The sequence below is a fragment of the Haliotis cracherodii genome, unplaced genomic scaffold (genome assembly GCF_022045235.1).
Source record: "Haliotis cracherodii isolate W230 unplaced genomic scaffold, xgHalCrac1.p SCAF_8, whole genome shotgun sequence".
Taxonomy (NCBI): domain Eukaryota; kingdom Metazoa; phylum Mollusca; class Gastropoda; order Lepetellida; family Haliotidae; genus Haliotis; species Haliotis cracherodii.
This window is the reverse complement of record NW_027266341.1, coordinates 2157671-2170710: the sequence shown is the minus strand read 5'-3', so window position 1 is coordinate 2170710 and position 13040 is coordinate 2157671. Positions and strand designations below refer to the sequence as shown.

The window sequence follows — 13040 nt, the reverse complement described above, 5'->3', positions numbered from 1 at the left end:
CACACGTCCAAGAGTCATGACAGACCATTCTTACCTTTTTGATCAAACACACGTCCAAGAGTCATGACAGACCATTCTTACCATTTTGATCAAACACACGTCCAAGAGTCATGACAGACCATTCTTACCATTTTGATCAAACACACGTCCAAGAGTCATGACAGACCATTCTTACCATTTTGATAAAACACACGTCCAAGAGTCATGACAGACCATTCTTACCTTTTTGATAAAACACACGTCCAAGAGTCATGACAGACCATTCTTACCTTTTTGATAAAACACACGTCCAAGAGTCATGACAGACCATTCTTACCATTTTGATAAAACACACGTCCAAGAGTCATGACAGACCATTATTACCATTTTGATAAAACACACGTCCAAGAGTCATGACAGACCATTTTTACCACTTTGATAAAAAAAAAACACGACCACAAGTCATGACAGAGCATTTTTACCACTTTGATAAAAAACAAGACCATAAGTCATGACAGACCATTATAATGACAGGTAGTCATTTATGGAGTTTTTAGCGTTTCTTGCCGTTTGTTATTCTCTTGATAATTTTTCGTTATAAACTGTAAAATTATGATTTAACTCGTCACTCGAGACTGTTAATTCGCAAAGTGTCATTTTTGTAACTTCACCAGCGTGTTTTCTTTCGCTTCAGGTCTCGTAGATTTTTAAGAATATTTTCTGTTGAAGTTGATTTTGAACCATATCCAAGTGTATGATAAAGAATTTTAGCTACCTCAAATAGTAGTTTTTGTGACTTTATAGTTTTTAAGATTTTGCAAACACTGAACTACGTCTTAAGTCGTGATGAGAAGGGGTGGTGAACGTCCCTGCATGTTTGGTAGGTAGAATTTTCGTTTCAACATTTTACATTTGCAATAAAATAATTACATTTTCCGGTAGACAACTTCACAAAATGTATATAATAAATACGATAGTCCATGTGTCTCACATTTCGTGACGGGGGAAAGGAGCTACGCCACTCAAAAAAATATCTGCTTCCCCTTTCAATCGATGAGGAGAAAATTGAAACACTCCACACATGAAATGTCCTCTTTTTGTAAGAATAGACTTTCACTTCGTCGCAAGCTCAGACTATTTGGCCCTCACTCTATGAAGGTTCATACTCCAATGAACTCACACAAAGTGAAAGTCAAGGACCGTGATCTATATACACAATTTTATTTAGAACGCGTGACTTCATGTTTACATTGACAATCATAGAACAACCAGCTGTATCCCGGAATAAAATAGTTCCTCAAAACGAGAGGTGACATCAGCTCAACTAAACATGCAGGAACAATTTTGCAGTTTCTGAACAGCAAATGTACTCAAATGATATCCTCATTTGACGAGAAAGGTATGTTAAGAACAACCTCAGTAAGTCAGCCACAATGACAGCGTGTCGTAATACATTAACATCAAGTACAAGACGTGAAAATGGCCGACACGATAAACGTGACCGGAGAGATTTCCGAAGTTGTTAATCAACCCGTGGCTATTACAAGTCTTAGTCATCACTGATCATTTGGCCGATCACTGAAAGGTGATTGTAAAGATGCGTAAATCGATACTAAGGCACATTCATAGATTGGTGTAGACTGAAACTGTCGTTTTGACACGGATCAAATCGATACTGCGGTAGTTTGGATGTGCTTTTCTTCGTTTTGTTCTCTAGGGTGATTCGTAGCGAGGATATCCATGAACTCAAACTCTGACTAATCCCAATGTATGCTAAAACGCTAAGTTCAAGATTAAAGTGTCTAAATTATGAGAAACATCGTGCTAGTGAATTGAAGGGGTGTCCCCAGAAATGTGGAAGTAGTCCGTCAGTGTTTACGTCATTTCAAGAACACGGTCTCGTGAAAAACGTATGAGCGTCCAGTTGTGTCGTTCATACACTCATGAACGTCAATTTCGCGGTCATGTGACAGATCTCTCGTCCACTGAAAGAGCCGTATTTCGTGTAAACTTCACGTTAAAAGATTATATTATATTCTCGTAAAACAACTGTTCATGACGTCATATAAACAGTAGGCTGCCTACAGTTACGTTAATCTCTAGAGTCGCCAAAGGCTCGGGATTAACACCATCGAGTCATTCACTCTGGACAGATATTCCGTAATTCTTCGTTGCTCGTTTGTTGTCCTCTAATTATTATTCAATCAATATCAAACAACTTACACCAAGTTGGCAGTGTAGAACTGACAGTCACGTATGGTGTGGTGCAGGCTCCTTAGTCATCAGTGCTATTCTCGTGGTAAACAAGTACTTCTATTCACGAGTATGCTGCGCGTTTTACGAAACGTGGCTTGAAACAAATAACTTTACATCTATACTCTAATTTGATCAGAGTGTCGACTAATGCACCTAGGTAACCTGCCTTGTATCACAGCAACCAGGGCAGATAAACAAGCATATTCACGTTGAGCGTGTCTCCTCTTCTGAGGTTCACTAGGCAATATTGACAAACACTGATCTTGTAAGTACCAACGGTTGCCATTCTAGTGAATCAGATATTAGGAAATATAAGTTCAATAATCTAAATGTGAATGTAAATAACTTGCAGATGCTCTCAAAAACATTTTAACATGTATCTTTTTTTATAATGTAGTGAGGTGTGTTGAGCGTGTATTCGTGTTATCATATCTTGTTTACAAAAGGCTCTGTTATGTTCGCTTTACGTTTTCTTCCAGAACATTCATCACCAATAACCTAAGGGCCATGGTGACCATGAATGTGTCCAAGGTCTTGGGTTGGATGACGGTTGGTAGTTCAGTCGGACGATGGGAGACAAAGCCAAGGGTCAATTTTAAGGACGTCCTCGGCCGTGTTTATTGTTGATGGTTGAAAAATGTTCGAAACGGTACAGATTGAGAATCATATGGCAGAACGCACACCAGAAGTTAGTGTCCAATGGTCCCAGCGCGGAGACAAGTGCTGAAAATCCGACGGCGTTTCTTTACCGTCAACGTAGTCGTTGATGATGTGGCGGTCGTAGATGACGCCACGATGGTCGTGCAATCGGTTAGCTCCTGTCTATGATCTAGATCGATCTCTTGGTCTTTCCACGTGGGTCAAGTTTAGTAGGAAGAGATATTTGTTACGTGATTCCCAAAATGAACATGTATGTTTACCCAGAAATCGATACGTAAAAGAACTTAGTGTGAACCCAACAAACAACCAACAAGTGGTATACAATCAACAAATGTATTACTAATTAACTAGGTTTTCATTCAACACAAATTACTGCACAGCAGTACACAATGGAGTGCAGGTACAATATCCAATGGTTAATATATAATATGATGGCAGTAGTCAGTTTTAAGTACCCAAATACGGTGGTAATATCAAAAGTCAGTTATAATAGTATATCCACCCAGCGGCGACGGTGCTTAAGCCTTCGAGATTGGCCTAGGAATGGAATCAGGAATGATGACCGATCTTCACACGAAAACTGGTTCCTATGTAATGGAATGCGTGAGAGATTCGTAAACACGCTATTGGCCCCTTATATTTAGCTACTGAAAAGTCCTTCACAGTACCCTCAACATTCCATATGTTTCTATAACATACTATCACCGTCCGCGGTATGCCGGACCGGAAGTTTACACACTACCAGCATCTAAAGGTGCTATCTTCCTGACGACTGATCAATGCCCAAACTCAATGCAATGAGCGTCTACCGAATCTCAACAGAAACAATATACCACAGTTACAATCATTGTTAAACAATGAAATACACTGCTACATAACACCTTATATAACGTGGCATAAGGTCATTGACCCGCCTACATACACATACATAAGATCCGAGGACGCGTTGCGGTGTTAACTCAAATTTATAGATAAACTTAGAAGAAGTTCCTGCCGGAGGGAGCTTATGATATGAGGTGATACGGCCAAAGATCGGTGAATATTTAAAAAAGACAGGGATGATGTTGTCATTTGGGAAAGTACATAAACAATTCCGTTTTAGGGATAATTACACTTATAAAGAAATCTGGCTCCCCACCATGACAAATTCCTTAATAATCATGAACCTGTATCTAAATCGCCTCGGTTGCAAGCGTGTCATCGTATCCCAGAGGTAAAAATTGGCGTTCAGGTTTATTGCATTTATATTGCGACGTGCATGCGCGTGCGTGCGTGCGTGCGAGCGTGCGTGTGTGTGGCTGCTTGTACTAGTCCGGACTCATGCCGAATTTATAGTGCTAGTACTTTTAAGATAACATGCCGCAGTTTAACATGAATACCCCACTTAGGCACAGGATGCTGACTCCGAGCCGACCAGTCCTTGTTTTAGCCCCTTCATGCCGAGCGCCAGATAGGGTACAACAAGTACCATCTTTTAATGCCTTTTGGTATGTCCCCATGGGCAGGATCGTTATTCACACTATCACTGGATTGTTTGGTCCAGGTTCGATTATTTACAAACAATTACTGTGATGTAATGGACTTAACAATCGTGAATATTCGATCACGTCACAGACTCCACACGTATACGAAGTCCAATCCACCATCAAATGCACACGGGTTTAAAAGATAAGCTGAACCTTTAAAAAAAGTTTGCTTAAAAGCTAATAAATGAAAATAGAAATCAAATATAAATAAACGACGATTGTTCGATTTCCACCAAATCACGAGCTTTCAAAACTAAACACAGATATCATTTTTGGAACACGAGAAAGCCATTAGAAACCATGTACATTTCATAACTGATTGCGATTTAACACACTGGGAAATAACGTCAATAGCTTCCCACATAATGTGATGTTATGAAGCACTGCTATGGTGCAAGAATCTGTCATACTGACGTGATGACGTCTTCACAGAAATGGAGCTTTGTTTGTGTTTGTGAGCGTGGTGTCTTTTGTGGCATTTATCCTGAAAGCCTCCTTCACATTGTCAAATGCCTTCCTTATCAATGAGTCGGCCCATACAAAAATCAATGTCTCTAGTCTCATGCATTGACTGCCAGTGAGTTATACACAGAGCAGCTTGAGTAAGTAAACACGTCAACGAAGCGTCAAGAGATATGATAATTGTCCATTATTAACATTGATCAACGTTAGCGTTTGGTGGCAATAGCATGTAGCCACGAAGGCAAATAAATCCAGTTCTAATTGAGAAGCCCTGCGGGATGACCATGTGTTTTTCTATTCACTCATATTGATAATATAATGCTAGTTTGATGTTGTGATCGCCCTGGCTTTCTTCTGGCAATAAAACAGTTATTCCTGATCTCCTCTCTATATCTGTAGCAACCCCTGTGTACTTGGGATGCTCTCTTAAACCGTGGGAAGATTGGTGCATTGAGTATAGAGGACAGCGAGGACAGTCGGTCCGTGTCCCCAACGTGACCTCTGAAAGTATCGGACGCTCTGTTTCAATAACCATTCTTATCCCACCGTGGGGTTATCAGGGAAGACTAGTTCCTCAATACTTCGCACTCGACTCACCGTGAGGGTATCAGGCAAGAATAGTTCCTCAATACTTTGCACTTGACTCACCGTGGGGGTATGAGGCAAGAATAGTTCCTCAATACATCGCGCTCGTCTCACCGTGGGGGTATCAGGCAAGAATAGTTCCTCAATACTTCGCGCTCGTCTCACCGTGGGGGTATCAGGCAAAAATAGTTCCTCAATATATGGGGTTTAACGTCACGTTCGATATTATATAGCGACACGTATGCACTTTTGCGTGCGTGCGTGTTGTGCGTGTGTGGTGCGTGTTTTGGTGCGTGTTTGTGGTGCCTGTTGTTGTGCGTGTGTTGTGCGTGTTGTGCGTGTGTGTGGTGCGTGTTGTGCATGTGTGTGGTGCGTGGTGTGCGTGTGTATGGTGCGTGTGTGTGGTGCGTGTTGTGGTGCGTGTTGTGGTGCGTGTGTGTGGTGCGTGTGTGTGGTGCGTGTTGTGGTGCGTGTTGTGGTGCGTGTGTGTTGTGTGTTGTGCGTGTGTGTGGTGCGTGGTGTGGTGCGTGTGTGTGGTGCGCGTTGTGGTGAGTTTGTGTGGTGCATGTGTGGCTGCTTGTGCTAATCTGGACTAATCCAGGTTTTATAGTGCTAGCCCACTGAGATATCATCCCGCAGTTTTACCATGGATGTACGAATCAGACACAGTGTGTCTCCCAGCCGAACCCTCTATCCCCTTCACGCCGAACGCCAGACAGGGTAACAACAAGTACCATCCCCTATTGTTTGTTTTAAATGATGAGGCCAGGGAATCGAACCACCGACCTTCAGCTCTTTGGGCAGACACCCTATCCACTACCCCACTGAGGCGGGCTCCGGGGCTACACCGCGTCGACTACACACTGTGCCACCGGTAAAGGTGAGGTGAGGTGAGGTGAGGTGAAATTGGGTTTAACGTCGCGTCCAAGATTCTTGCACTTATATATGTGTGTGTGTGTGTGTGTGTGTGTGTGTGTGTGTGTGTGTGTGTGTGTGTGTGTGTGTGTGTGTGTGTGTGTGTGTGTGTGTGTGTGTGTGTGTGTGTGTGTGTGTGTGTGTGTGTGTGGCTGCTTGTACTAGTCCGGACTCATGCCGAATTTATAGTGCTAGCTCACTGAGATACCATGCCGCAGTTTAACATGAATACTACACTCAGACACAGTATACTGACTCCGAGCCGACCAGTCCTTATTTTAGCCCCTTAATGTCGAGCGCCAGACAGGATAACAACAAGTACCATCTTTTAACGTCTCCACCGGTAAAGGAAGACACATAGTGAATAGGACGAGCTTCGAGTATGTGTGCGTGCATGTTGTTGTACACCGCGTTATAGTGAGCGACGATCTATGCCCTTGGGGTACAATGACACGCTATCAACCAGATAACCGACTCCTCCGGGGGTACAAGTGAGTGAGTGAGTATGGTTTTACGCCGCTTTATCACGGCGGGGGACACCATAAATGGGCTTCACACATTGTACCCATGTCGGGGATGGAACCCGGGTCTTCGGCGTGACGAGCGAATGCTTTAACCACAAGGCTACCCGACCGCCCCCTCAGTTGGCACACGCTGCTATGTGTTGAAATAGGCAATTAACGGGATCTATGGATAACAACAAACAAAACTATTCCTGTGTCAGGATGGCAAGACATCTCTTCTTTTCTTTTTCACTGTTCCCAGAGTTGTAGAGTAGTACAGTATTCAGTCAAAACAAAATTTAAAGTGTTTAAGACATGTTTGGGTCGGTAGGCTATTCCATTTAATACTCGATGTCAGTTTACAAATGAATATGAAATGAATGAACGTGTGAAAGGTCAACCCACCTAGGAATCTTCACTGATGTCAGTCTACTGGTCAGGCAGCGTATGGATCAGTCTACTGATCAGATGACGTTTGGATCCATCTACTGGTCAGATGACGTATGGATCAGTCTACTGGTCAGGTGACATATAGATCAGTCTGTTCGTCGGGTGACGTATGGATTAGTCTACTGGTCAGGTGACGTATGGATCAGTCAACTGGTCGGGTGACGTATGAATCAGTCAACTGGTCAGGTGACGTATGGATCAGTCAACTGGTCAGGCTATGTATGGATCAGTCAACTGGTCAGGTTATGTATGGATCAGTCAACTGGTCAGGTGATGTATGGATCAGTCAACTGGTCGGGTGACGTATGGATCAGTCAACTGGTCAGGTGACGTATAGATCAGTCAACTGGTCAGGTTATGTATGGATCAGTCAACTGGTCGGGTGACGTATGGATCAGTCAACTGGTCGGGTGACGTATGGATCAGTCAACTGGTCAGGTGATGTATGGATGAGTCAACTGGTCGGGTGACGTATGGATCAGTCAACTGGTCGGGTGACGTATGGATCAGTCAACTGGTCAGGTTATGTATGGATCAGTCAACTGGTCGGGTGACGTATGGATCAGTGAGATATTGACGTCATGAATAAATGGAAGACGTCATATCGAGATGTTGTCAACAATGAAGCAATGTGACGTTAGTTCGTTTCAACTGACTAACCGGCACTGAGGATCGCTAAAACGCATATGCGGGAAGATCCGAAAAGTCCTCAATCTTGTACCATCATAGACAATATTGTACAATTCTTACAATACGCTTACAAATCCCTGGCCTAGTTATCAAAATGTGTTCTTGGTTAGATCTGCTCGGGATCAGTGACTACCAAGGAATGGCAGATTGGTATTGATCGAGGCACAGGTGAAGTGATCAATATAAAGAGTGGGGCCATCTGGAAACTCTTGTGAGAGTCAAGCAACAACCCAAACCCGATACTGGGTAACAGAGTCGTGCTATTACTGTCGGTGAAGAATCAATGAACGTATTGTTGTGAGCAATTAATAATGATTGACTTCTGTTGTACTTACAAATAACGCTAATTCAAGTGTAGAAAGTCGATCCTCCTGAACCAGATGTTGATCAGAGTGTAAACATATCACTACAAGCCAGCTGTCAAGTTTTTATAGCATTTGTTTATCAATTACACTAAGTCATCATACCGATGTGTTTTCTATGTCTATTTTCCGATACGGGGTGTTATAGATACGTGGGGGTGGTCGGGTAGCCTAGTGGTTAAAGCGTTCGCTCGTCAAGCCGAAGACCCGGGCTCAAATCCCGACATTGGTACAATGTGTGAAGCCCGTTTCTGGTGTGCCCCGCCGTGATATTGCTGGAATATTGCTAAAATCGGCGTAAAACCAAACTCTCTCACTCGCTATAGATACGTGTGTGCTTTGTTCGGGTGAGTGGGTTGGGTTTACAGCTGCTTTGAATAGTAGTTCCGTTTTATCACGCTTGTCGCGGCCATGTTCGACGAAGCGGGCTGTGACGCCTGTCACAACATCGTGAGTAAATAAGCCATTCACTTCTAGAGGGATTTGAATCTGAGCAACAGAATAATAAGACATTTTTGGAAACTGAACTTTGTGTTACAGACGAATGGGAAACTAAACTTGTGTTACAGACGAATGGGAAACTTAACTTGTGTTACAGACGAATGGGAAACTAAACTTTGTGTAACAGACGAAAGGGAAACTAAAGTTTGTGTTACAGACGAATGGGAAACTGAACTTTGCGTTACATACAAATGGGAAACTGAACTCTGGATTACAGAGAAATGAGGCATTGAACTCATTTACAGGGGAATAGGAAACTGCGCTCTCTGTTACAGGGGTATGGGAAACTGAACTCTCTGTTATAGGAGAATAGGAATCTGACCTCTGTTACAAAGGGATAGGAAACTGAACTCTCTGTTACAAAGGGATAGGAAACTGAACTCTCTGTTACAGGGGAATAGGAAACTGACCTCTCTGTTACAAAGAGACGGGAAACTCGGTAAGTGGATATTGTCAACACAGTTCAAGACAAATTGGAAACTTCATAACAGAGAAATATGAAGAAGAAACAGAAATGGAAAGCACGGTAACAAGTAAAAATGGGGAACATATTTATCGCGAGATGTTTGGACTGGGTTCCACGTCAGTTGTACAGACGTATTGTGACTGATGGTGCCCGTGTTCCTACTCCACCCGGTTTCCACTGTCAGATGTAGCCACGAAACATCGGAAGGTGTGTGTCGCACTCATCAAATTATAAAAAGATTCCTAACTATGTTTGAAAGCTGCACAGACGTCTATAAGTGGCTATATTTAAGGGGCGCTTCATGCAATTATTCAAAATGATAACTTTTCTTAAGCAAATAAATGTTTCTCGAAAAGTATTTTTTTTAAATACACACATATGTTCAAAGTCAGCGTTATCACAGCATTGCTAGCTATGTTGGCGGCGAAGGGCTTCCAGAGGGTGTCTGTGGATTGACTGTATTGTGGGCGTGTCTGATATGTGGGGTTGACCGTTATGTAGGGATGTGTGCTGTGTCAGGTCGACCGTTATGTAGGGATGTCTGTTAGGTAGGGCTGACCGTTATGTAGGGATGTATGTTATGTAGGGCAGACCGTTATGTAGGGATGTCTGTTATGTGGGGTTCACTGATAAGTAGGGTGCGTGCTATGTGGGGTTGGCCGTTATGTAGGGATGTCTGCTATGTGGGGTTGGCCGTTATGTAGGGATGTCTGCTATGTGAGGTTGGCCGTTATGTAGGGATGTCTGCTTGTGGAGTTGACCGTTATGTAGGGATGTCTGCTATGTGAGTTTGGCCGTTATGTGAGCATCGCCAATGTGTGGATTGACATCGCTGTGCAGGTGACCGTTATGTGCGGGTGACCGTTATAGTGGAAAATGCCCGCTTTGTCTGGCTGGTCCTTATGTGCGGTTACCTGTGTTAATATGTAGAGATTAACTTAAACATAACGGTGTATGGGTTGTCGGTAAATTCTATTGAAGGGTTTTTACTTACTTCTCAAAAAAAAAAATAACACACAGGTTTTGACTTTACAAGAGTAGACAGATTCATGCGTTATCAGGCATTTCAATAATAAACACGGAATGTGGCAGCTCCAAGACTACAACTTAATGAGTGAGTGGATATTTAAGTTGTATCATATAAAGGTAGGCGGAAAGCTAAATGGACGCAGATCGTTACCGTGACTTCTTTTTGTGAAACCCGCGGCGAGAACTAGCTCAGGCACCAAGTCCCATGTCCATCACTGACCTACATCACAGACGTATGTTCCACCTTAGTCATCGCTCTGCTTAGCAGAGAGTTCCTCACAGCAAACTCTGTACCTGGTAAATCAATTATACAGCACGCCAAGTAAATATAGACGAAAAATAACAACATTATCATCATCAGAAGGCCTTTTGGAACAAGAAGAACGAGGAATAAAAAAATAATTCCTTCCTTAAGGCGTGATTATAAATATGATCAATCAAATTATGTATAATGAGTCACACACACTGACCATGTGAGCAGGACACGACGCTGCAGATATAAGTGAGTGAGTGAGTATAGTTTTACACCCCTTTTAGCAATATTCCAGCAATATAACGGCGGGGGACACTAGAAATGGGCTTTACACATTGTACACATGTGGAGAATCGGACCCATGCCTTCAGCGTGAGGAGTGAACGCTTTAACCACTGGGCTATCCCACCGCCCCTGGAGCAGGGTCCTGACACCTACACCCAGTAATCCAGGATACAGTTTGGGTGTATCTGTTGACATTTTTTAAATAAAATTGAAAACAACATATGCAAGGCTTTGTTTCGAAGCTTGCGTGTAGTTCTTCCCTGGCGCCGGCAACATGACAGATACTGTTTGCCTCCTCAGTCATACCGAGAATCCCCCGCCGTCATATTGCTGAAATAGTGCTAAAGGCGGCATAAAACTCACTCACGCATACTGGGAAGAAGCAGTAAACACATCAACGTGAACGGCAACGTTTATGTGCTACTGTCTCACGTGTGCTACGAGTCGTAACGGCAGCTGTGGTATATGAGGATAGCCCAGTCTGTCATACAGACCCTGAAACAAATATATCCAATAAAGCCCATGCAAGTCTATAATATTTGGCAAGTCTAGATTACTGTAATGTGACAAAAAAGAAAGAAAGTCTCTTGGCTCTTTTTGATCATATTTTATAGGATATGCAGAAGGATGGCCGGCAGAGTCCGTTACAACAGAGACAAAGGAATCTGGTTAGTCTGTCTCACAGTCTCTGAACCATTTTATTTATTTTATTTCGCTTTCGCCCAGCCATCACTGCAATGTTATAGCCCTAAAGGAAGCAGGTCACGACATTTTCACGTCGCTGGTGCTCCTTTTCAGTTTAAATAAAGTTGTTTGTTTCTATCAAAAATATATTTTTTCAGATACTAAAAGTCCAGGAAGGGTTTGTGTGCAGCTTTAAGCAATATTCCAGTCACATCACCGTGGGTAACGCCAGGAACAGGCACATTCTATCAATTACTGCAGCCCAACCAATGACTTCGGCTTGTCAAGCGAACACGTTACCCAATTGGCTACCTCGCCGCCGCCAGCTAGGCTAAAATACACTGACTACCTGTTATCTCAGCTTTAGATAAGCTTTAGATAAACTATTCGCAACGTTTTTCGATTCTCAAATAATTGGTTTATAATACGGGGAAAAGGCAACTTAAGTGTATTCCTATAAACCGTTGGTGTACAGGATCTGTTCAGGATACTGGTTTAGCAATCAGGTGTCTACAGCATCTTTCAGCCACAAATGATAAGAACTGATGAAAACTAAATCCTCCTACAAATTACCAACTGAGAGAACGCTGGCACGGGCAATGACTTGATGAGGTTTCCAAGCAATTAGAATAGCAGTATGAGAAAAACCGTCATCACAGACATATAGCCACTGTTTCCCTCTTATCGGAGCCCACAGAGGGCCGAGTGTGAGGGATCGTGGTTCTGCTCCATCTCCTGTCACGAGCATCCCCACCAAACAGTGGGTATCTGTACTGGCCGCAATCACACCACTTCATCGCTTGATAGTCACAACCCCTTGCAGCCATAGCCGTGTCAGTGAAGCCCAGTGGAGCTACAAGCTACTGCAGATCGTACAGCCAGACTACAGGTCGCTACAGGGATATCCGACACCGGACCTCTGATAACATTTTGGTCGGCATACAGACAAAGACCAACCATTTTGTCAGGTTTCGGAAGCACATATCCCTACAAGACGCCAGCAAGGAGGTTTGTGTCAGGTAGGTCTCTGTTATGGTATATAATAGGTTGGATGGATGTTGTCGTAGTTGCAAAGGCTGCTGTGCTGTTGCAGCTGTCTGGAAGGGAGCAGTCTCCAGGCTGTTCTTGACCCTGATGCCGCGGAGGGACTTGGTCGGGGAAGGGGGAGAGGCCTCTGTTTTGGAGAGCTAAACTTGTGATGCAAGAAACATTGACAACATGGCATCTCCTCTCACGGAGATAACACCGACAGCTGTTGCCTAATAAGACACGTCTTGTGATGGGCAGAACAGTTGTTGGCAAACTTTTTTTCGTTTTTTTTTTTTATTTGTTAGCTTAATATTCAAATTATGTACAGCTACACAGTAGTATGTGTCAATATTTTTTCATGATATATTCATCTGCAAACTGTCTTGTTCATGAATACGAACCAGC

The 13040-nt window shown here is 43.1% G+C and overlaps 1 protein-coding gene across 1 annotated transcript in view; it reads left to right on the top strand.

Moving 5' to 3' along the window:
* The first annotated feature begins 12311 nt into the window (after positions 1–12311).
* LOC139449488 (proton channel OtopLc-like) overlaps positions 12312–13040 on the top strand; it is a 65704-nt gene continuing 64975 nt past the window's right edge. The window contains exon 1 of the mRNA XM_071230908.1: positions 12312–12625. The gene's annotated coding sequence lies outside the window, so the exon portion shown is untranslated. The remainder of the gene's footprint in view (positions 12626–13040) is intronic.